Source organism: Centrocercus urophasianus, unplaced genomic scaffold (genome assembly GCF_019232065.1).
Source record: "Centrocercus urophasianus isolate 14NV4802_14NV808 unplaced genomic scaffold, USGS_Curo_1.0 seq_51, whole genome shotgun sequence".
Classification (NCBI taxonomy): domain Eukaryota; kingdom Metazoa; phylum Chordata; class Aves; order Galliformes; family Phasianidae; genus Centrocercus; species Centrocercus urophasianus.
The window spans coordinates 96,162-116,854 of record NW_024885100.1 but is presented as its reverse complement, the minus strand read 5'-3'; the positions used below and the strand labels follow the sequence as shown (position 1 = coordinate 116,854).

Genomic DNA, 20,693 nt, shown 5'->3' with positions numbered 1-20,693 from the left:
CAAAGCAAAATCTGATACTAGCAAAGAATTAAATAGAGCAGTGCATACCCACACAGATTGCACAAGAAAACAAAATTAAAAATAGAAACAGCCAGAACAAAAATGAACGCAGAAGAAAAGTTCAAGAGTGGAAATCCCAAGGGTCCTCTCATTCCGTAGTTCCCTCCTAACCTCAGGTATGCTGTGGCATCAGGGTTAGGAAGCAGGCTGCATGCTGTGATCCTGGGACGTGAGTTAAGAGCCCAGAAGCTCAGCTCAGCACCGGGCAAACCCAACTGCAAACATGCTGTGAGCTCATAGCATTGCTAAAGGAATTGGACCACGCTGCAGGGATTTAGTGAGATGTCTCGAGCAAATGTCAGTCCTGGGCAGCTGGATGGGGCTGAGACAAGAAAAGCTCTGCCCCAAATCATATCCCAAGAGCAAATTCATCATCCTGCCATGAATGTCATTCCAAAGGAATAAGAAGCCATCGCTGGCATCTGACAAGGCATCATGCTGTGCACCGAGACGAGGCAGGTGCTAATATCCATATTGAGCAGGCACCTCTGGAGGGAAATGTTGAGATAATTAAGTGCTTCTGACACCTGAAGGGATCCTGGGAGTCCCAGCAGCGTACCCCCAGGGATGTATCACAAAGAGAGCTGGACGCTTGCCTCTGCCTCACGGCTGCCAGGCTGGCAGCCGCCTCTCCAGGTACTCGAGGGACAGGATGGGAACGAGAAGGATCCCGTGGGAGGATGCTGGTGGAATAACCACGTCACCACAGTCACTCACCTCCCAGATCTCAGCACCCGGAGGAAAGTCCACTTGGTCTCTTTACTTCCTGCTCCAAGCACTGATTTATATGCATAATAAATGCACAAAGTGCCTATTTGCTCTTCACAACAGCCCTCCCATGAACTAGCCGTACCACAACAGTAAGCAATCCACGGCAGATACCATCTGTGTTACTTCAAAGCCACGCAACACATTAAGCAAATAGCAGAGGTGTCTGTCTGAGGAATATGGTGATGAAGGACGTCTCCATCTCCAGATCAGCCTTGGGGACCTGCTGTGACATGGAGTGCTGCCCCAAGATGCAAGGCAAGGAATGTAGCACCCAATCTGTCCCGACTGATTCAGGAGAAGTCAATGGATGGGAAGAATTAGGAACAGCTCCAGAGATGCCTCCCTGGTCCAGCAGAGGAAGGAGACACCCACTGCAGACATGTTCATCCTACCTGTTCCCTTATGTCCAGTCAAGGCTCTCTGTTCATCTTCCAGTGAGTTCATCTCTGTTTGATTTACTCTATTGGCCAATCAATTGGGTAAGGACCCAAGAGCCCAGCTGAAGTCAACAAGCCAACACTGAACGTTGGTACCTGTGAATGACTCCTACTGGGCATGGGAAACCTCAAGGGCTGCACTTGCATAAGCACAAGGGTTTGCTTGTTTCAGTTCACTTCTTGGTATCCTTGCCACACTAAGATTCCCATGAAAGATGACTAAGGAGTACCTCTTCCACCAACAGAAATAGGGTTGCATGGATGTCTTCAGCTGAAGCTCCAGGCCACGTTCCATAAAGGGCTGCAGGGGCACCATGGATGTGTGGGATCAGGAAGCAGGGCTGAAGCAGCCCCTCTGCTCCCATAGCAGCATGACAGCAACTCGGCCAAGGCTGAGGGCAGGTCAGCCAAGGCCTTGGGGGTCAGACAGACAGCAGCAGGGGGGTCACAGCAGAGCCAAACCCCACCTCCACGCCTCTTTCAGGTTTCTTTCATCCCTCGAGTCACAAGTTTCACATCTTTCTCCATTAGCTGCCTGCAATGCAGACATCGGCTCCAGCCATCTCTGCAGCCACCGTTCCTCTGCTGTTTTACACTGATGGCCTATGGCACACTGGAGATGCCCATTTCTCTCCACCCCCCATGTAGAAAGCCTGGACACGCAGCCCAGACACCAGTGCACACCGAGAACTCCATCCTGCCCCAACCACAGCAGCATAGCACGGCTTAATTCATTACAGCCTGCAAACCGCCCTGAGATTCTCCCGTGCTCTACAACCCCAGGGCTGCTATTTGCTTAACCCCGCCGAGCAGACGGGGCAGGCACCCAAAGCCGCAGCAGCACTGGCTGCTCCAGCCGGCCCCACGGAGCTCCAGCAGCAGATGCATTGGCTGCTGCGAAAAACAACTTCCTTCTTTCTTTTTGCTCAAGTTAGCTGGGGTTTAGGCTGAGATTTCGGTTACGTTTTGCGGCCCGCCTTTCTGGAGACAACCACCCGCCTGATGCTGGGTGAGAGCGAGATGTCTGAGACCACGAGCAGTTGTGTTTATTTGGGTTCCAATCTTCCAATCATTCACAACCCTGGGAAAATGAAGCTGCGTTGCTGGGGTGAAGCTTTTTGTTTTGAAAATGGGCTTCAGTCTGGGGGTGATGCGATGTCCGCCAGCCCCTGCCTTCTGCTCCCTGCAGCTCTATGCAGCACGAATCTGCAGGAACAGCAGCACCGTGTGGCCCCCGAGACATCCGGGGAGCACGCACTGAGCCTGCCCTCTGCCAGAACCCGACACCGCGCCGGAATGTAGAAAATTGCAAATGATACTTTAATTCCACAGTCACTCACCGCCAGTAGCTCCGGCCATGGGAAATACTGGGGTAGGCGCACGGCTGGGAGCGCCCGCACAGAGCACAGCCAGCAGAACCCAACGGGCTGGAACTGGGATATATGGAGCAACACTGCCAGCGTGGGCAAGTCGTGCCCACCCAGTGCTCGCTCCAAGTGCTTACGTCCAGATCCCACGTCTCTGCTCAGCCTTGGCACCTCCAGACCATGTCCCATCCGTGGGGCAGTGCCTGTGCCCTGCATCAGCTGCTCCCCAGGAACCAGGAGCTTGTGGCTTCGGGACTTGTCCCCTGTTTTTCCTGGTGCCTGGCAGAGCTCTGGAGTGATGAAGAGTCAGAACAGAACCAAAATTAAATACAAGACAATGTGGAAAACTCAGAAAGTCCATGTGCTGCCCACCAGGAGCACAAGAACTGCTGCGGTTGGATTTATTGTCAGGGTAATTATCAGATACAGGAGGATGTGAACTCCAAACTCCCTGGGGCAGTTTGGAGTTGGATTTAATACTACACAGAGCTCAGCCAAAAGTGTTAAGAGAGGAGAGGGGCAGCACACTGGGATGAGGGCTGCTCTCACGTTTCAGGAACTTCCTGCTCCAGTTTCAGATCTTCCTTCCTTCCTCTTAGCTGTCCATCTCAAGTCAGTGGTTTTGGAGACCAAGGAATAACACGATTCCCTGCTGTCGCTCTCCAACAGACAGAGCTCAGTGTTCCATGCCACTCACGGGTCAGGGACAGGTGTGCCCAAGTGGGTGCCACATCCCTTGGCTCAGGACACTTCCCTCGGCCCTGTCTGCACTGTGGGACGGTGCCAAGCATCCTCCTCCCCACCATGCATGGGAGCAAGCAAGCCAGAACCCAGCTCGCACCTTCCCGTGCGGAAGGAGGGGCAGCAGCTGGTGAGGTCCCATTCACAGAATCATAGAACCATCAGAGGATGACCTGGTACTTCTCCTGCTGGCACAGCCACTGTGGCCTCATCATCGTGCCCACACCAGTAAGGTGCTGCAGGTGTGGATTAGGTACCCACAGTGGAAAAACTCAATAGTATGCAGCATCAAATCCTTTTGCGCCACTGGTCCCTAAACTGAAGTCTCTGTGCCACAAACATGGGAGCTCTGAGGTGCCAATCCTCAGCCCCCTTCTGAGCAGGGGATAGAGGCTGGGGGGACGGGGGATAGGAACTCACAGCAGGGAACAGGAAAGCTGTCACCAGGCAGCTGTCACCCTGCTGCCACCAACAGGGACTGTAGGGACCAGCAGGGCCACGCGCTGCACCCACTGCCTCCTTCCCACACCCCATAGCCCTGCTCATATGGGGTTCCACCTTCAAGCAGATCTGTCAAAGTGGAAAGCAAAGCTGAACCAGGGACACTTTTAGAGATGTACAGCCTGAGGGTGAGCGCAGCAGCGTCCTGGTGCCTCCTGTGCCAGACCCAGCTCCCAGGAGCCCCGTGTGCCACCTGCAGCAGGCAGCCCCAACATGCCCAGGGCAGGATTTCCCCTTCCAACAGCGCTCCAGCAGCACGGCCCAGAGTTTGCTTTGTGCTCTGCACAGAGAGGAGAGCACAGAGGAGAGATGAGAGGAGCGTCACGCCGTGCGATGGAAGAGGGTAACTCGAGCTGTGGTCTACCCTACATTCCTTGTGGCTCCAGCTCCCCAGCCAAAACAAAACCAACATTTTCCTTTTTTTTTCTTCTTTTTTTTCCCCTTTCCTTGAGGCCAAATAGGAGGAGGGGGCACCCCCACAGCACTCAGCCCAAGTCCCGCTGGCTGGGACCCAGCTCAGCTCCGCCAGCTCCCAAAAATTCTCCCAGCAGCAAGCAGACCAGACCCAGAGTCCTCCTGCAGTGACACCTCCACACCACAGCCCTGAGGATACCCCCACTCCCCTATCACCTCCTAAAATCTTTGGCGTGTTTATGGGAAGTCTCCTGCTACCTGTAGTGCCCACAGGGAGCCATGGGGCAGGGAGCCAGGAGGAGGGCACCGAGCCCCTGATGTTCCATCCTGCACCATCCCATCCCACCTGCCAGCAGGAGCTCGCTCTCCAAACTGCTGCCCACCCTATCCTCAAGCAGCAGATGCACTGGGTCAGCCTTGGCTTGGCCGTACAGCAAGACTGAGTGCTAACATCCAGGTGTGAAGCACCAAGAAGTCCCTGTGTGCTTGTGTGTGTGCATTCAGCATCCAACCCCTCCAGGCTGCCCCACTGCATGAGGTTAGAGCTCACATTTGGGCACACGCTGCCATTCACCTCCCAGCCCCAGCCACGGGCCAAGGGGCCCCGGTGGGCTCATGGCAGCAAGCTGCAGACACGGGAAAGAGTTAACGCTTCCCCCAGCTCAGCTCGTACACTGTTATTCAATACATTATTGACGTTGAAAAGTCGTCATGTTACAATCCAGCAGTCCACGAGTATTAAGAGGAAAACAGAGGCATGCAGAGCGAGACACACACCGCGAGCAGTGGGCCCCTCCGCGCTGCGGTTACGTTGCTGCACACAAACTCCTTTCCCAGACTTGGTTTCCTCCCCCACCTCTCCCATTTGGTGCAAAACCCACCCGCTCGCTTAATGCCGCTGTGAATCCCCAAATCCTGCTCACAGGAGGGATTACCCGGGGGGGAAAGGCAGCCGGGGGCTGTTCTCAGGCTCCAGCGGCTCTGATGCTCGGTGGCTGACACCGGTGCTCGGGGCCAAACCCTGCAGGGAAGGCTCCTGTGTGGGACCCTGTGGCCGTGCTGGGGTGGCAGCAGGGCAGGAGGGGAAGGCGACACCTGCCCAGTGCAAGGGCTGGGGCCGGGCTGCTGGGGCCGCTGCTCGCCAGCCACCGCACTCCCCGCTTGTATTTTATTTCAACCCCTGATGGGCGAAATGTGTCCTTAATTTGTCCTGAAAGAAAAAGAGGGCGAGCTGCATTCTCACATCCAGAATGAAGACAACACGCAAAGCCCTTTAGAAGCCGGCGCCACAAATACGACGCGCTCCTTTTTCTAATTAGCGATGCTTTTCCCAGCAAGCAGGGTGGGGGGGCTGCACACCAGGCCCCACGCCGCTGCCCCTCGTGTCCCTCTGTGCCCAGCCGGGCCCTCCCCACCGATCTGTCCCCAGAGGGCAGTTCTGGCTCCTCTCACACAGCAGAAACAGGGGTTCATCTGGTTTCAATCCGGCCCCTCGCAGTAGCTGTCACCATGGGTTTGCTGGCAGGGTGAAGGATGCCTTTATGCAGCCCCTTGCCAAAGCGGCAAGCATTCAAACCTGTGGCTGCGGCAGACCTCCAGTGCCCCGCTGGCACACCTTGGCCACACGGGGCAGAGCGCAGCGGCGCTCGCGATGAGCAGACACCGAGCAATGCGGCACGGGCAGCGCTTGCCGGGCTCCGGCCAGCACCTGTGGCCGCAGCACAGCAGCGTGGGCTCTCCTGCTCCCCTTCCCCTCCCCCAGAAAGCCCCAAGAACCGCAAGAACCACAGAAATGCATCCCCGTGCTGCAGAGCCTCCCTGCGAAGGGCACGCTGTGCTGCTGGGGAGCTCTGCCGCCCGCACCGCCTGGCCGCCCGCCAGCCTCTGACAGCAGCTGTCACATAAAAGCAAACACTTAAAACCATTACATTTTACAGCAGTTTATCTTGAACGCCGCCTAAGGTTTTGACGTCGCTCCACGATGACCGAGTTCAGTGGGTTCCCCCTGCAGCCCCCTCCTCCTCCTGGCTCGCTGTGACGCCACGGCACGGCGCTGAGCTCACAGCTCACCCCGTCCCACACAAGGACCTTCTCGTGCAGTGACCGTGAGCTGCGTCACTGCATCCCTGGGCACAACACAGCCAGCAAAAAGCAAACAGCCACTGTCCTGCACTGGGGGACACAACCCCTTCTGACGCAGCCCCCGATCCCATTGGTTTTAGGGCTGTAAGAGCACACTGCCGGCTCATGTCCAGCTGACATCCAGTCCTTCCCAGCAGGGCTGTGCTCCATCCTTACATCCTCCAGCTTGCACTGATAGCAGGGGTTGCCATCACCCGGGTGCAGACCTCGCGCTTTGCAGAACCTCACGCAGTTCCCCTGGGCGCTCAGCCTGCCCTGGTCTCTCTGGATGGCATCCCACCCCTCAGCTGTACTGAGCGCCCCACACAGCCTGCTGCCACCTGCAAGCTGCTGAGGGTGCACTCAATCTCAGTGTCCGTGTCACTGGTGAAGGTGTTAAAGAGCACCAACTCTTTAACAGGGACACCACTCATCACTGATCTCCATCCGGACATTGAGCCATTGACCACCACTCTCTGGGTGTGATCTCATAACCAATTCCTCATCCATCAGATCTTTTCAGTTTGGTGAGAATGATGCTATGGAGGACTTCTCAAAGGCCGTACTGATGTGCAGACAGATGACAGCAGTGGCTTTTCCCCTCACTGATGCAGTTACACCAACAAAGGCACACAGTTGGTCAGGCAGGACCTGCCTTTGGTGCAGCCATGCTGCTTGTCCCATCACCTTCCTCTCTCCTATGTGTCTCAGCAGGAGGATCTGCTCCATAATCTTCCCTGGCATAGAGGTGAGGCCGACAGGTCGGCATTTCCCAGGTTCATCCTTTCTCCCTTCCTACAAATGGGTGTGACATGGCCTCTTATCCAGCCACCAGGGTCTGCAGCTGACCAAGCATCACCGAGAGCATCAGCCAATTCCCTCAGGACTCTGGGATGCATCTCATGGGGATTCAGAGACTCGTGGATGTTCAGGTTCCTGTTGTTCAGGTGTTCTTCCTGGTGTTCAGGTCTTGGGGCCACGAATTCAGCTAAACACAAAGCACAGCATGGCTGGATGTCACCTGCTGACCCCTGAGCACTCCCCATGCAGTAATGCACTTCTCATTGAGGAACTGTGAGTGAGGAACTGTGGAGCAGAGCCCCCAGCTCTTGTGGTGGGGGAACAGAAATGCCAAAGCGTTCTCCTTTGCTTCTGTCCCATTCAGCGGGTGTCTCACGCAGTGCAGATCAGTCAAAGAGCAGCACAGTGCTGGCACAGCCCTTACATCACTGGGTGTTTTCCCCACAGCTCCCACTCTGTTTCCTGCACTCCTCCTAATGACATGACTTCATTTTTGTATATACATATATGTATTATTTCTGAGCCAATTTTCTAACCATTTTGCCAACAACTGAAAGTGCATCACAAGAAGAGAGCAAGAGCCCCAAACCAGTGCCTGATGCCCCCAAACCAACACATGGCACATGGGGCTGGGAGAGAAGCGAGATGCAGCCCCAGGAGTGGGACAGCTGGCGCAGGCCCTGTCCCACTCTTGGGCTCCCCTGCCGCAGCGCTGCCATCACAAATGCACTGTGCAATGAGGTGATGGCCTTCCTAGGACTGGGCTTTGATTGGCGTCGCCATCACGAGCAGCCTCTCATTCTCCATCCTCCACGCACACGTCTAGATGTGTGTGTACACATATGAGAAACTTTATTCGCGAGGAAAAACAGCAGCAGGAAATTAAAAAGGTTCGTGTGACAATATGAGCATGGCTGTAAGGCACACCGCCTGCTCCCTGTGCAGAGCACGCTGCCCTGCTCACATACCTCAGCTTTTCTCTGAGACATTTCCCTTCACTGCTTTTACTTCTGCTTCCATCACTGCAGCTTCTCCTTCTTAAGGAGCAGGTGAAAGAACAAGAGCATCACTCAGCCCCTGCACACCCATGGTCTCAGCAGCTACTGTCAAGTTCTAGATGTGTCTTGCTAACATCCTACAGGGTACCTGCTTAGCTCATGGGGCTGGGGCTGTCAGAAACCCACGGGAGGCCAAATTACAAACAGAGCAGTGGCACCGACCCCTCTCCATCCTGATCTGCACAGATCCCACAGGACAGCCCTCAGAACACTCCTCCGAGCATCACCACGCAGCAGCAGCCATCCTCAGGCCTCCATTGGCCTCACAGCGTGCAACCAGGAGAGAGGAAGGCAAATGAGACCTGAGATGGGTTTGGCTCCGTGGGAGAGGGGAGGAAGGGGTCGGGGAGGAGGGGCGAAGCAGAAGTTTGGGAAAGCGGGAGCCAGACAGCCAGGGGATTTCGCTCCGCTTTGCCATCGCCCCGAGTGCTCCATGGGGTTGGGAGCAGCGAAACCCGATCGGCCGTTAACCCTGGAATGCGTGGAAATGACAACTGCGCATAACTCCGGGGAATCTGCAACGGTGCCCCCGCGCCCGGAGCGGCAGCGCTGACCGCGCGCCTGCGGCATGAGCTCATCGCGGGGCTTAATACCCTCCATGAGCCCAGCCTGCAGGAATGCGCCGCGCTTGGTGCCGGGGGGACGCGGGGGGACACCCACCTGCCCCGTCCCCTTCCATCCCTCCGCCATCCCCCGTTTCCCACAGGTCGCACGCAGCCTCGCCTTCCTCTCTTCTTATTTTCTGCCTTGTGGAAGGGGGCTGAAAGCCCCGGGGTTCTTCCCCCCAAGCCAGCCTGCTCCCTGACGCCGCGGCACCGCTCTCCCGTGCGGCGGTGATACACAGAGCTGCCTGCAGCATTTCTGCCCTATTCCGGTCCTCCTCCTCCTAACTAAACCGGCCCAGACTCGCTGCCACTGGTGGTGAGAACCCCGTGGAGCAGGAGCCATTGGGACCAGCCACGCTCGTGGGGCATCTCTCAAACATCCGCACGTCCTACTGATGGCAGCTCTTTTCGGGAGGGAACAGAACAAAGGAGGAAAGTCAAACCGGACCTTTGTGTCCCTTGCACACCTCATGTGCCACCTCTGGCAGCACATGTCCAACATCTGCCTTCTGGCAAATCCACCACAAGTGAAGGCAGGGCTTCATGGGGCCAAAATTTGGGTGATGTGGGGCTGCTGGTACCAAGGGGAGGCGAGGGGCAGGGGGCAGTGGGGATGCAGGGGTTTGTAGGGTGTTTGTTGCCTGCGGGGTTTGGGGGAACCAAGAGGAAGAGCTGTGCCCAAGGCACTGGATTTCAGACAATGGGGGCAGCCCTGCTGGGATCTCCTCTGGGAATCATATGTCTATGGACATGGTTGGGGGGGACCTCCCAGAGGGGCAATGTCACTCTCACCTCCATGGCTCTCCTTCATCAGCCTGGGTGCTTCCCACAGAGTCCAGGAACGTGGGACACTCGTGGGAGAGGACCTGGGGACAGCCAGCAGCAAAAGGGTCGTAGTGCTGGGCTGCTGCAAGCCAGGAAGTGCCAGTGGATGGGTCAAGGGTCAAGGAAGGGTTGTGGGACCAGTAAGGGCCAGGGGGATCAAAATCAGACCCAGCAGTGTAACAAAGGCTCCCCTGCCACTGGATGGGTCCTGGGGACGAGCTCTCTGCCAAGAGCTGAACCCACGGAAAAGGGAACAGTGCATCCTTGCAGAGGGGCACAGCACTAATGACAGAGGTCAGTCAGGTAGCCAGGGTTTGGATGCAGCTCTGAACTTCTTGAGCTGCCTCCAGAGCAGAGGCACTCCTCACCTCCTGACTGCCTGATCTTTCAGTAAGAGCCCCACAACCAAATCCCCTCCCTTCCAGTGTAGGAGGCTCAGCGCTGAGCCTCCAATGTCCCCCACCCAGCAATGCCAGAACAAAGCAAGCTCTGAGCTGAGCCAGAACAAAGGTTCAGCCAGTGCCTGCAAGGCCAGGTCCCTAACGCTGTGGCTGGGCAGGCCCAGGAGTAGGAGGGCAGCTGCCACCTGAGGGGCTTAGTGCTCCTGCAGCTGCATGGGGAAGGTCGTATGGCCATGGCACAGCCCCAGCTGCCTGCAGGGTGAGACAGGAGCAAAGGCATCTTAACCATTGTGGCTCACACCAAGGCTCAGAAGAGATTTAGGTGATGCCGGGTTTAAAATGCCTTCATTGGCTCACCTGTAGCCCTGCTAGCAGTGCATCCATGCAGGGGATGCTGCCACCAGCTCTGCATCAGCACAGGGCTGGAGTGTTTTGCAGCTCTGCCAGAGCACTGCAGCACCAGGGTGAGATGGGTCATGGAGCACCGACCCCTACCAGCACTCAGGCTGCCCACAAGGTGCCAAGTTGAGCTCCTTGTGACACTGTGAGCCACCCCAGCACTGCCAAGGTCTCCCCGGCACGTGCTGATACACAGGTGACAACGCAGACAACACACAAGCTGGGAGCTGCAGCAGGGCTTGCATTTTGTTCTGCATGAACCTGGGGGCTGCTGCCACGTTCTCTTCTCGTGGCATCTGCTGCAAAGAGCCCAGCCTCACTGCAGTGGGAATGAGCAGGTTCTGTGCGGGGGAGATGGATCACATTGGGCAGTGGCACTGCAGCAGGAGCACTCTGCTGCCTGCACTCCTTGCTCAGGCCCTTAGTGCAGAGCTGCTTTATGCACTGCTCAGTGCTCGGTGGGAAAGTCCCACATGGAACCTCACAGGTGTCCAAGTAATGGGCTGCTCAATAAATTGCTCTGAAACCTACAGAGTTTAATTCTCTCGAGGGTCTTTTCTGTGTTTCATCTCCGGCAGCCTGAAATACCCTTTGGCAGGTGCAAATGTCTTTACTGAACTCCAAACAAAGATCTATTAGTAATACAGCTGGGATGGGGGGGGGTTTTGAATCAAGTGGGAGAGGTTAGTGCACGGGAGCCTCGGCCTATGTAAATCCATGGGGAGTGTGGCACTGTGTGGGATGTTATTTCTATGAAATGCACTGGGACTCTGGGAGCAGCCATAGGTTCTGGTGTGCCAGCCAGCTGCTGTGCACAGGGCAGCTCTGCTCCTTCATGGCCACCTGGAAACCTTCCCATGGGCAGAGCAGCTCTCCCTTCTGAGCAGGGAAAACCAAACCAAACCAAACCAAACCACACCAACACAAAGGAAATGGTGCCATATTCCTTATCACCTTATCACCAGGAGGGGAGCAGTGAGCGCCGTGCCTGACCACAGCTCCACACCATGCCCAGTGCCCTGCGGCCGCCTTGGGTTACACAAGGGAAGCAGCCCAGCCCAGGCTCCCGTTTCCAAACACCTCGCCTTCATATGCCAGGGTTGCATCAGCTCCTGGGCCCGTATTTATAACTGGTCCTAAAACCCGATATTCCATTTCCAGTAGCTCATGGGGTGAGCTCAATGTCCGGGGCCTCGGCCAAGCAGCTGCTGCCAGCGTGATCCCTCTTCCCTTCACATCCTGCTCAGAAAAGCTTCCCACCGGCAGCCCAGTGCCTCAGCTTACTGCACGGGCTCCTTAATTAGCCGACCGAGGCGTGAGGCAGGCTCATTAAAGAGATAGCTGACGAGGGCTTGGATGAGCGTGGCCGCGGCCGAAACCGTGCGGCTCATTGAACCGCTCCTGCCCTGCCTCCGGCACAGCCAGCACAGCCCTCCTCTGGCAGGAGGGCCCCGAAATCTGGTTTGGGGCTGACAGATGGGTGGGGAGGACTTGGCCCAAGGGGGCTGGGCCAGGAGCGTGGAGGGGCCCATCTCCATCACTGTGCCGATGCCTCTGGGAGGAGACGTCCAGCTGCTCCGGTTGTAAACAAGAAATAATCCGATGAAAAGAGAGAATCTTCTAGGCACCGGGATCAATCACACACCTATTAAATGTACAAAGCCACCTCTCAGATTAACCACGATTCATAAACCTTGACAACAGGCGCAGATCTGGGCCTGGCTGGGACCCATGGTGCCGTGCCTCAACACAAAGCAAACGTCAGAGCCCCTTAAACATCTCCATCTCCCAAGGACTTCATGGCCGTCCAGAGAGAGCCACACACCCAAATCCAGCAGAAGCAGAAGCAAAAGGGCAGCTCAGAGCTGGGACATGGAGCCCAGCAGGAAAGTGCCACAGCAAGCAGAGGGCTGAGCACCACTGCAGCCACAGATTCCTTCAAAGCATCTCCCAGCTCAGCCCAGGGCAATCCTAGCACTTCTGTAGGACAGGAAACAGGGTTGTTTTCTCCTCTTCAAACATGTCTCCTTCCATTTCTCTTTCCTCTTGAAGCAGAAATTCAGCTGTGACCTATACTTCAGAAACCAGAAGGTTTCCCAAGAACGCAGGGATGAAACACGGCAATGGGAATGAACAGCAGCAACCAGCAGGCAGGAGAGGTCTGATCCCGATGGATCCAATCTTAGGAAGAAAACATTCAAAACCTCGCGTTTCTTAAACTTAGGCCCCAAAAGGGATTAAAATCCATGTCTGAAGTGTACAACACACACACTGCCCCACTGCCCACTGCTGCACGCCACCAAGCACAGCCCCTCACTGCACATCAGGGGGTTCAGCTGCTGCAGCAGAGGCAGAAATGCATTTATTTCCTCCCAGAGAGGCACAACTGCAGCTGCTGCTTTCTTGCACTGGTGCCCTGGGAAAGGCGCTGTGGACCCCCATGAGAGCTCTCCCCCCCGGAGGAGCATCATCCACCCACTCCTCACTGCCCCGTTCATATGAACGAGAGGGAAAAAAAGGCCCCTCTGCTCATTTCCTAGGCACACCAGAAATAAATTCCTCTCCCAAGGAGAATATGGGAAGGGAATTCCCCAGGGGTTATTTTTACAGCGAGCCCAGATATCGGGCTGCCTCTGGGGCTTTGCGTGCAGCATTGGCTCTTTTCAGAAGCGCAGACTGGGGAGGATGGAGCAGCTCCCTCAGCACTGCTCTCAGCTGCCAGGAGGGGACCTGAATGCTCAGTGCTTCTCTGCAGCTCAGCACACCTGCACGGATGATGTGGATTTGCAGCCCAGCCCGTGCTGCAGGGCTTCGGCTCTGCCCAGCAAGAGATGCTGAGGTGCAAAGAGCCACATGAGAGGAGCTTTTACTGACTACAAGTGGTTGCACAGACCCCAGGGCACGGTGTATTTCCAAAGCTGAACAGCTCCACTGATGAACTGCCCTGATCTGACGATACTTGATTGCAGATGCTCAGGGTCAGCCATGCAGCCATGGCAATGGGCATGGGCTTTATGCCACAGACCACCGACAGCGTGAGGCAGGCAAGTTCAGGCTCAGGAGCAAAGAGACCGGCCTCACAGCACTAAGCAGCAATTACAGCTCTTATCCGAAATTCCCCGATGCCAAAAGAAATCTTTACATTGGCTTCCAGCAGCTCTGCTCACCTCAGGGGCAGGACAGAGCCCACAGGCAATGGGCAGCCCAGCTCCGCTGCTCCCCACTGCCCACAGGAGCACATCCAGACCCTCACAGCCACCATCCACGGGGCACAGCCTCCACCTGAACACACCCCAGCTCCGGTCGACGCGCTCACACGCTCCTATTTAGTCTACAGCTGAAAGGTGGTCCCTGTGGCTGCCCAGACCCTTCTGGGTGGGCTGTGGGGTACCGTGGAGTGAGGGCACAGGGAGCTGTGTGCCCAGCCCAGTGCTGAGGGGTGAACCCAGGGCTGCTGCCAGGGCTGGGGAGGCCGAGTCAACGCCTTGTCTTCTGGTGGCGGCTCGTGTACAGTAACATCTAAATATATACTTAATGGAAAGTGTGGAGGGATTTATTTTTGTTATTGTTGGTCTCAAATTATGCTGGCTGAAACGGCCCCGCTGAGTTACAGGGCCTGGCCAGGAGCACACGAAACATTATCAAAGGTGTGTCATAAAGCAAACATCGCCGGGAGCCGCAGCGGGCGCTGCCAGCAGGGCCACCCTGCAGCGGGACACAGCTCTGCAAGCCACGGTGCCACGGCTGGCATCCTGCAGCTCAAATGGGTGAGGGCTGTGCCAGGCTCTGGGACAGACCCTGCTTACCTCTGCAGACAAACTGCAGAGCCCTCGAGGAGCAACACGCAGGAGCTATCAAGCCTTTTACCATTGAGCATGCAGATGGATGTTAAAACCCCCAAAGCCCTCGTGTGCTCCACGAGGAGCAGCATCAGCCCAGCAGAGCATCTCTCCGCACCTCTAGCCAGCATTTCTTTCAGGAGGATGGCACCCTGCACGTGGGAACCTCCCTCCCCTCCCTCCCCATAAGGACATTCCTCACTGCTGCTGCTGTCACCATGCTCTCTGGTCCTCCCACCACCACCATGGAGTGCCCCATGTGCCCAGGGCTGCAGGGGTGCTCAGCTCCCAGCACAGAGCCCTGCAGCACCTCTGCCAGCCAATGCAGTATCTTGGACAGGTAAACTCCTTGCTTGGTAAAGAACTGGTTAGATGGGCAGGCCCAGAGAGTGGAGGTGAATGGAGCTACACCCAGCTGGCGACTGGTCATGAGTGCTGGTCCCCAGGTGTTGGTACTGGGACTTGTCCTTTTGATACCTTTACTGATGATCTGATGAGGGCACTGGGTGCACCCTCAAGTTCTGCCTGGAGAGATTCAGATTGGACATTAGGAAATACTGGCTTCTCTGACAGTGGTCAGGTGCTGCAATGGGCTGCACTGGGAGGGGCTGTCATGGTCCCTGGAGGGGTTCAAGGAACATGAGGATGCTGTACTGAGACAGATGGCTTAGTGGGCAATCTTGGAGGAAATCAAGAGGGGCAGGATCCCTCCCTGCAGATCATCTCTCAAGTTGTTGTTGTTGTTGTTGTTTTAAGTTGCTCCTCTTTATTAATCCCAGACAGAAATCTGAAACCCCCCTTTAAAAAAAAAAAAAAAAAAACCACCAAAACCCACCAAAGATATATAATGATTTTCAAAGCCGTGTCACATAATTAATGTCACATTTATCTCTTCAGCTGTAGAGATAAAAAGAAACCATCTACCCAAGTCCTCGTCATTCTTTATTCCTCTTCTAAAGCCTGGGTTTAAATCCTTGGGATGGGGGGGGGGGAAACGCTGACTTTCCCTTTACCCCACACAGTGATGCCAACAAGAAGGTTCCCCCTGCCCTATCCCACAGCTGTGGGTGGGTGGTTGGGCTCAGCTGCCCCCCGGATCCTTTGCCTCTGCACCAGGCAATTGGAAATCATGCTGCTCCCACAGCACTGCATGCTGCCACGGATGGATCTCTGCCTTTAGGAACGGCCAATGCTCCGGGAGCTGGAGGGCAGTGAGCTCAGCTCCTCTGCACTGCTGGCACCAGCAGCGAGCTCAGAAGTTGTTTCTTCCTGCCCTACATGGCACCAGTAGAAGAAAAAACGTTATATCTCCCTCCCCACTGCTTGAAGAGTGCGCTTGGGGACACACAAAAAGGAGCAGAATGAGCTCCCCGTGTGCCTTCTTCTCCCTGCCCCAAACCAAAGATGTTCAGCTGGGGGAGAGCACCTGATGGAGCCACTCCGGCCCATGGAGCCACAGAGAGGTGCTGCTTACAGACTGATATTCTGGTTTGCCCACATGGCTGCTTCCAAAAAGGTGTGTGGATGCAGGAGGAAAGCTGTCCTTCATGTCACCCCACGGTGAGGTGACCCTATGAGGTCGGAACATGCTGGGTGGGATGAGCGTGGCGCAGCGCTGACTCTGAGCACCCACAGCATGATGTGAGAATGCTGCTCTGTGGGCAGACAGACGGACAGGCAGACACACAGACAGGCAGACACACAAGCAGGGCCAGACCGGGAGCAATCAGCTCTCCTGGTTCAGAGCTGGCCTGTAACTGGTGCCCAGGCTCTGCTGCAGGCAGAGGTGAGGGCATCACTTCCATTTTGCAGTAGCACAAGCAGCAGCACTGAATGGAGAAGCAGAAGCACTGAGTGGAGAAGCAGAACTGGCTCAGACATCTCCAGAAGAAATGTCATCATTTCGCCTTTCTGAACTACCCCCAGACTGCTGTTTCTCAGTGCAGAACTGGATTTCCCTGTGTGCTCTGAACCATCAGCGACGGTGATGAGAACAGAGCACCGCACTCATACCCCTTCATCCTCCGTACCACAAAGCAAGCACAACATCTTTGTAGATCTAGGACATGACTGCACTCAAGCCACGGCCCAGGCAGTCCAAATCCCTAAACCACAGCCACCATTACACCTCTGCAAACCAGGATGGGGAAAACAGTGAGCCCAACAGAACAGCTCCTCGTGCACCAAAGCATGCCAGCAGATGCCCTTTCCCCCATGCGATGCTGTCACCCACATCTCTGCTCTGCCTGAGCCCCCAGTGCCAGCCCTGTCCCCAACACCGGGGACAAACCCCCATCACCCACCCCCCCGGGGCACCGCACACACAGCCCAGACAGGCACTTCATTTGTTGAATGGGTGCCTTTATACAAGAGGCTTTGCAGACACACCGAGAGCTCTCGTTTGCAGGGCCGCCCTGCAGCAGCAATCCCTTTATCTGTTTATTTATAGAAAGATATTTCTGTAGGATAACACACCCAGCGAGACGCAGCTTCCCTTGCTCAAACACCGCCTTGTAGCACAGGCAGCTATGTACAAACTTTCGGAGGGAGGATGATGAATTAAAACCAACACAGACTCGCAGAGGGAGCTCCCCGCCGGCAGCGCAGACGGGTGAGTCAAAGCCGGGCTCGGAGCACCTGGAGCCTCAGCGTCTGCCCGTGCTGTCCGTGTGGTCTGGGCAGGACACTGAGCTCACTTCCCCACGAGATGCCAACGCGCATGGAGCCTCCAGGACTGCCTTTGCCATCCGTGTCCCTTGACGAAATCCCTTTTCTACCCTGCCCCAGCTTTGTGCCGCATCAGGGCGTTCTGTGTGCAGTGTATTTGTGAGGGGAAACCCTAAGCAATGCACCGGACCCCAGGCTGGCGAGCGGCCTCTGCCTCTCCCTGCTGTGGTCGCAGCTCTGTGTTCACTTTTCTGCCCAGAGCAAGGAGGGGCAGGAGGTGCAGATGGGAAGCAAAAGCATTAAAATATGAGGAATGAGGGCATTTGGGAATCAGTCAGGGAGAGGATGCTGGGACCTCCCTGCATGCAGGCATGGACACCCTGGTTCAGCCCACAGCCACTGCTGTACTCTGATCTCACACCTCTGGGAAAGGTGAGCTCTGCACTGCGGTGGCACTGCCCAGAATTGGGGGGATGCAGACAGGAGGAGCCAGACTACAAGCCCTGGTTTGCCATCAGTCCTGGCAATCTATGCTGGCATGCAGTGACCTGAACTCAGCAGACCCACGGCTGTGTGAAAGATCTGTGTTGTCCCCCAGTGGAATGGGCTGCAGAGGGGAGGGATGGGCTGGAGGAAGGGAAAGGAGGAAACAGGGAGAAGGAAGGATGATTGCTGCATCCCCAGACCGGTTCAGTGGTTACACCTTTCCATCACAGCACGCAGGAGTAGAGCCATGGACAGGCTGCTGGGGATGCACCCACATTGCACAGGTTGATCCTGGCACGACAGCACAAGAAGCAGCAGGTACAACGTGTCCAGGGCCACAGCGAGGCCTTGAGAAGCAGCTGGGGCTGCCAAACTTCCCCAGCACAAGCCAGTGGGACCCTCACCAGACCCCACAAGCCATCTGCCTGCTCTGCTACCCTCAGTGCTCCACTACTTCTCCCTGCTGCCACCATCACGTTTAGCTCCCAGTGCACCGGGCACGTCCCTTCTCCAGCTCTGCCCTCCACTGGAGCATTAATTTGGGAAAGTAACCCACCATTCCTCCTCCTCCTATTCCTATCCAACGCATTTTAGCATGACTGCCACACAGACAGCAGAAAAGTAACCAGAAACTCTGGGCACTCCTGGGCCAGAAACCTCCTTGCAAAAGCAAAAGCAAGAGCACAGCACCTCCTGCTGGCACTGCCAGGCTCACAGAGCAGGGCTGTACGGCACAACAGCGGGCACTGGTGCAGGCAGGTAGGGGTGGCACAGAACCAGGAAGTTTGGGAGTGTAAGTACAAGGATACACTGAGATATATACATCTGTATGTAGTGAATCTTACGGTAATTCACTTGGAATAGAACCGCTAAGGAGTGCAGATCGCCGCCTTATCACTTCCTGCAGGCGAGCACTGAGAAGTGCTTTGTCAGTTCTGCACCCTGCGTGACGAATGTGCAGTGTGACAACTGCTGGCTTTGGGACCGCTCGCTGCCTGCCACCCAGCAATGGAGTTTGTGCTGATGTACAGGATTTGCAAATCGGTTTATATGCCGCCAAAAGTGACCCAGTTCTCAGTGACTTCAGCTAACAGCCACCTGCAGCAGGTACCCAGCACAGAGAAGCCATGGGCCCACTGAGAAGGCCGAGCAAATGAAGCCCATCCCACTTGCTGTCTGACAACACCAGTGTGTGCCCCACACACAGCTGCTGGTGCACAATTTGCAGCACCCGAGGGACCTCAACCTCAGCACAGCCCAATGCATTCCCGCCCCACAGCTCCACGACGGTGGGTCCCCATAGAAGGTGGGCCAGATGCCAAGGTGATGCTGTGTCCTGCCTGGAGGAAAACGCCTCTTGGGAAGGCAGGGAAGCAGCACCACGTCCCCCCCTGCCCTTCAGCATGGGGACATCAGCGCAGAGAGAGGAGCGCATGCGGATGCAGGCTGGCATTGCCATCAGCAGTGGGGCTTCATTGCATTGACATGGGAAGGGACTGAGACACAACCTCCATGTGTAGGCACCTGCACTGGGGTTTTCCTTTACCTCTGCCTTCCCAGCAACATAGCAAGGCGTTGCTCCCTGGTTTTGTTTTTCCCTATGACCAAACCCAACTGCTGAGCCGGCATCCAGCGCCAAAGACTTTCTCTTAAAAGAAAAAAAAAAACAACACAACTCTTCACACACCTCTTTGCTGTGCAGCTCTTTGGAGCCCACAGAGATCAGCTCTGCACATCAAAGGCCAGCACAGGGCTTGGACTCGGCCGGCAAAACGCTGCCAGGCACCAGGAGATAGCATCAACACTGGCGGACGCCTCTGAAATCCCACTGGGAAAGGCGAGCGGTGCCGGTGCCAAGCCCACCAGGAAGGGATGGGGAGGGAGCCCTGCTGTGTGTAACTCAGCCCCAGCAGTGCGTGAACGGAGTGTTGGCTGCCCTCAGCCCTCTTCTGAGACGTGGCTGTGCAGATGGGCTGACCCAGGAGCCTTACCCACTGGGGTACGTGCTGCCATTGGGGACCACGGGTGGCAGAGGGTCACCTCCAGCACAGCCCCTCTGCACCACTGAGTTCTGCCCTGTGCTGTGAGCTTTCCTCTTCCTTCTCTTCCTCTCCACTGGATCCAAGGGAGGAATGCTGTGTCTCCATTGTGCTGGGACATTGGCTGGGTGCGGACCACACAGTGTGGCCATGCACAGCACCCACTCGCATCCGATCACTGAGCAGAGAGGAGCAGCATGCCAACCAACCCTACCCTGGCACCTGGGCTTCCCTCAGCTATGCACATCCTAACCCAGGAATCTGAGGCAGGAGGAATCCGGAGAGCGAGAGAAGGGCTGGAAAAAAACACTTTTCCCATTTTATCATGTACCAGAGCTTCGCTCAGGTCGACTTCCCTTGGCTCGCACGCTCCGCTGGGTCTACCAGCATACTTTGGGTAATGAAATGCACATTTGCCGGTCAGCTCTAATATATCCAGAGGGACCGTTTTCCGCCTATGTTTGTTTTAAACTTGAGGGTGTTGTGCAGTTGTTCCAATGGCGCAGAGACAGGAGATAAGACATGGCAGGCAGCGCCTGGCTGCGGGGTGCCTGCGGGATTAGCATTTATCCTCTAACTGAAGGGAGACGTGACAACATGAGAAAAGCAAACCACCGCAATGTTTCCTTACAAGGCACGCGCCGAACCCTCGGCACAGCACAGCAGACACTCAGCATCTCATACACTCGTTGCTTATTGCAAAGAGAAACATCCTGTAGGCCACGTTCCCCCTCTGCTCTGCCCTCGGAGCCCCCAGCTGCAGTGCTGCATCCAGGCCTGGGGCCCAGCACAGGAAAGGTGGGAGCTGTTGCAGCCAGGCCAGGGGAGGTGATGAAGATGCTCGGAGGTTGGAGCAGCTCTGCTATGGAGACAGGCTAAGGTGCCAGGGTGTGCAGCATGGCAAGGAGAAGGCTGCAGGGAGACCTCATTGCAGGCTTCTAGGACTCAAAGGGAGCTTATGAACAGGAGGGGGATTGACTCTTTACACAGTCTGATAGTGACAGGGACTATGGGAGGGAGAATGGCATAAACCACAAGAGGGGAAATTTAGGTTGGATACACAGCTGGCAAACAAAAGGATCAAACTGAAATACCCCAAACCAGCGTCAGAATGAATGCAACTGCTGCACCACCACACGGGACTCGTCCGTGGCAGGCAAT

General features: G+C 56.0%; 1 protein-coding gene across 1 annotated transcript in view; it reads right to left on the bottom strand.

Annotated features, from left to right (window-relative positions):
* LOC122169295 (ankyrin repeat and fibronectin type-III domain-containing protein 1-like) overlaps positions 1–20,693 on the bottom strand; it is an 84,915-nt gene that overhangs the window by 54,285 nt on the left and 9,937 nt on the right. The gene's annotated exons all lie outside the window — the stretch shown is intronic.